Here is a 4,732-nt window from a genome sequence, read left to right on the forward strand (position 1 = left end):
TAAAATGGGGGGGAAAAAAAAAAAAACAGAAAGAAATTTTATATAATACCCTACAATTGATAAAACAATTCAACAAAAGAGGCACTTCATCTAGTAGTGAGACCCTGAATACACTGTAGACCCTTCCCTAAAATTAAAAAAAAAAAAAGGATGGGGGCTAAAATCATAATTCCCAGATTTATATGGAGAAGTTGACATTCCGGATAAAATTGATGACCTCAGTCTTGGACTTTCCAGCACTTCTACCCAGTCTGTGCTACTTCATCCCGCAGCCAGAATGGACTAAGAAAATCCCCATCAGATGCGTTAACTGTTAGGTGCCCAGTGAACCTTGACAAAGACTCAGATCCTTAGATTCTCCTCCTCCATCAATTTGTTCCTTTCACAAGGATTTGTTTAGTGATTCACACGGGCCGGCCTCGGCTAGCTAAGGGTAAGCTGAAAAATAAAACTTTTTTTTCCTATCCGGATGTTCAGCTTCCTTATGTTTATGCTGGGGGCACAGTGTGAAATGCTTAACAAAAGTACCACTTTCTTTAATTCTAAATGAAATCATTTCTCTGCTACAAAGCGTGCAGCAGGAAGTGGGGTCTCACATGCTCTGTCAAAAACTTGCCCAGGACCCGCCAAATAGTTCAGCAGATTAAAGCGACTGCAAGCAGGCACAAGGGGTTCCATCTGTAGGCCCGCCCTGCTGGCTCCACCCCGGGGCACGCTGAGACAGCAATTGAGACTGGATGTGGTGTCGCAGGCCTGTAATCCCAACTCTTAGTAGGCTGTAAACAGGCGGATCACTATGAGTCAGATGTAGTAGTGAGACCCTGCACTCCCTGTAGACCCTTCTCTAAAGTACAAAAAACAAAAACAAAAACACTTGCCCACATCTTGCCCATGTACCAAGACTGTACAGTAGGCAAATTTTAAGGTCAGTGAATTAATTGATCTCTGGAGGACGTTTCAAGGCACCCCAGTATTTGGGCAATGTGAACACTCCTGGCTGCTTTTAGCCGGATTTATAGTGAGAATAAGGATCAAAAAGGAGTGCAGAAAAATGTGAAAATTGTTCCAATTGGCCAGAAGAAAAAGCACCTCTAAATTGGGATCAAGGAGAAGGAGTGACATGATTAGTGCCCTTCAAAAAAAATCCAAGTACTTTGCACTGGGACACTAGGAAGGATGCCTTGGGGGCGTCTCAGGAATTGCCCAGACCCCACCCACTCCAGGCTCAAGTGTACAAAAGGGTTAATGACTTTGAGAGACTGCAGTGATAAGAGAGTCCCAGGGCACCCTACTTGCTCAAGGCCATCTAGGGAAGTGTTTCCCAAGGTCAGCCCTCCAGGACCTCAGAGGCTGCTGCAGCCATGGAGGAGTTGGGGGACAGCTACTGCTTGAGCTGGTGGCTGGTAACACTGACACCACCCACATAGTGCCAGTCTGGAGGCATGCAGATTGCAAGAGTTAGGAGTCAGAGACGTTTTCACTCACAATTTCAAAGGAAGGCCTTAGTGGCCAGGCAGTGTGTCCCTTAAATCAGTGAATCATGAACCTGTGAAAGTGAGAATATGAAGGGCCAGTGAGATAGCTCCGTGCCCACCAAGGCAAGTGCAGGGACTGGGGTTCAATCCACGCTGTGCTGGCCCCACCCCCAACGACTGAATCTGGTCATGGTGGTGCATGTCTGTAATCCTAGCACTGGGGAGGCGGAAAACAGGAGGAGCACTCTGAGTCCCATCTGCCCAGTGAGACCCTGCTTTAGATACAGTAAAAAACCTCTTTCCTCCTTTCCCTTCTCCTCTCTTTTGTTCCCCTCCTCATTTGAACATTGTCTCCCTATCTCACAATTACAATTATACATTTTGGTCCTTATTGATATTTTCAGTTTCTCACACCAGAGAAACAATGCAGGTTTACACTTGCGTGTCTGATTTATTTCCCTTAAGAATATGGACTTACGTATCCATCTCCTCTATACTTTCTATTGTTATATTCTCTTTTACCTATTGATTTTAATTGTTCTTAATTTCCCCTCCATGTTAGCCTTTCATTTATTAAATACTTTCTCTAAAGTTGTCATGCCATTTCACATTTTTTGTTTCACTTTGTTAAAGATGACTGCTTACCAGAAGTTTCACACTTTATTTATTTTTTTTTTATGAGTAGAATATATTTATTGAGGGAAAGAAAGCTTCTGGCTGAGAGAGGGACAGGAGGGGGGCCTGAGCGGGTTGTTCCCAATTTCACACTTTAATGTAGCAAAAAACAGAAATTGCTTTCTTTTTTCATGCCCTTTTGTTTTCTGTTTAAGAAAATATTTCTGTTTAAGAAAAATGGCTAGAAAAACACGTTGTATTTGCTTTCATTTATTTTTTTCTGTATTTTTAGAACAGGGTCTACAGGATCTCACTACAGATCAGGCTCACAGTGATTCTCCAGCTTTCAGCCTCCCAAGTGCTGGGATTACAGGTGTGTACCACCACGCTCAGTCTCAATCGATGTCTCAGCATGCCCCCATGGTGGGGGGCACCGCACAGCAGGCCGGGGATCAAACTGGCTGCTGTGCTCTGCCTAAGCAGGCGCTTTAGTCTGCTGAGCTGTCAGGCTGGCCCTTGTATTTGCTTTTTTTTTTTTTTTTGCAGGGGAGGGGGGATGAACCAGGGATTGAACTCAGGCCCTTGTGCTTACCAGGGAAATGCTTATTCCACTGAGCCATCTATTTTCTTTTAACAACTTAATGTTTTTAAATTTCTTTTAAACATATAGATTCTTGGGGCTGGAGAGATGGCTCAGTGGTCTAAAGCACCTACTTGGAACAAGCTTGGCAAAGCACAGGGATTGCGGTTCACTCCTGCAGCACCACATGCCAGCCAACTGCGCCCCCTGGTGGGCTGAGCTGGCCACACACACACACACACACAAATGTTAAAATAAAAAAAATTTTAAAATAAATAAACATATAGATTATTAATTCTTAAGGAACTTATTTTTTGTGAGTGATATAAAGTATGGATCTGACTTCACTTTTTCTATAACTCAATACTTTAGAATCAAATATTGGAGAGTTTAATTTCTTGTGATGTGCAGTGCCACCTCTGTCACGTGTGAAGCTTCTTGACTTGAAAGAGTTGGTTTGGATGCTTTCTTTTGTTACACTGGTCTTCCTGTCTTCTCTTTCAACTAATGTGGTCTTGGGTGTTAGAATCCAGGCCTGTGCACTAGAGACAGCTCCCTCTGTGGCAGCTCAGTATCATCTCTGATGTTACTTGTCCTAGTTCTCTGTTCTGTCTTTGGTTTTGACTTTGGACAGCTCTATTTACTTTATGGATAGACAAGATATGCACAGGAAGAATTTATATCTATCATTTCTTCGCATTTTGAAGGGAGAATTTTCGGTTTATCTAGCGTGCAATATTATACAAATCATAATCTTACAATCTTCCTCAAAACAATGAAACATTCTATGCTTAACTGCACATAGCTGTTTTCGGGCAGCAGGAGCTGCAGTGGAAACAAAAATGGGGGAAGGAAAATGATCACTGGAGGGAGGGGAGAAGAGGGGGGAAAGAAGGTAAAAAGAAGTAACATGTGCTGTGTCCACTGCCAACTCCTTACTATGAATGTAACCATTATACAAATCAGACGTGTGATAATAAGTGTAAAAAAAAATCATTAAAGGGTTGATTGGTGGCAAATAAGGAGGGTCATTCTAGAATTTTCACTGCCTTCTTGTGCAGGTTCCATGTGCCTAGCTGGGGCTCTATGGTAGAAAAACCTCTATAGTAGCACAACACAAACTCTTACGTTTATCTCTGAATTAGGGGCCCGGGAGATAGCTCAGTAGAATAAGTGTTTGCCTGGCAAGCACAAGGGTCTGAGTTCAATCCCTGGTTCCACCAAAAAAAAAAAAAAAAAAAAAAAAAAAGTCAATCTATCTCTGAATTAAAGATTGTATTAGGAATAAACAACCTCTTGAGAACAGAGCCTTTTTAGGACCTACTACCATGGCATTTACACAGTAAATGAGCAAATTTTCTTGTACTAAATTACAATAGGATTTATTGACCTTATGTCCATCCACAGTCAGAAGTAAGTCTTACCCAACAATAAGTCTGACATAGCCACTACGAGTACTTTGATCTATAGTGAGAAAAGAGAAACATTTTTTTCAGGGAAGGGGCAAAGACGTTGTACATCATTTAGAGAACGATTTCATTTATGTTCAGACACAGACGTAGGTGTGTCTCTCCGGGCATCTAGTAATGCCCTCGTGTGAATTCAGCATGAAAGTTCACAGGTAGGACATTAACAACAGCTTCTTTTGGAAATATAGATGCTTTCTCTTTAAAAAGCAATTAAATTAGTACTAAAAATTTAAGGTACCTTAGTCCCTCACTTGTCACGGAGGAACCTTCCAACACCCCCGCGATAAGTGAAAATCAGCAAAGTAGTGACATTATATTTATGTTAGTATTTATATATATTTTAAGGCTTTATAACCCTTTCCCACCTTCTTATAAACCTTTCCCACACCTTTAAAAACACTTCTAATGTTCTTAACCATTTTCTAAACTCATAAACCTGCATAATTTTAACAACACAGAGTATACTATCCATTACTGCAAAATCCCACAATATACCGAAAAATCTATGATAAATAATTCAGATTAATATTTTTTTCCTCTCTTTTTTACTCTTTTTTTTTTTTACAACGCCTGATCTATTTATTTATTTATTT

General features: G+C 41.1%; 1 protein-coding gene across 3 annotated transcripts in view; it reads left to right on the forward strand.

Moving 5' to 3' along the window:
* Window positions 1-4,732, forward strand: part of Cebpzos (CEBPZ opposite strand) — a 73,390-nt gene that overhangs the window by 18,142 nt on the left and 50,516 nt on the right. The gene's annotated exons all lie outside the window — the stretch shown is intronic.

Source organism: Octodon degus, unplaced genomic scaffold (genome assembly GCF_000260255.1).
Source record: "Octodon degus isolate 3935 unplaced genomic scaffold, OctDeg1.0 scaffold00020, whole genome shotgun sequence".
In the NCBI taxonomy this organism is placed as follows: domain Eukaryota; kingdom Metazoa; phylum Chordata; class Mammalia; order Rodentia; family Octodontidae; genus Octodon; species Octodon degus.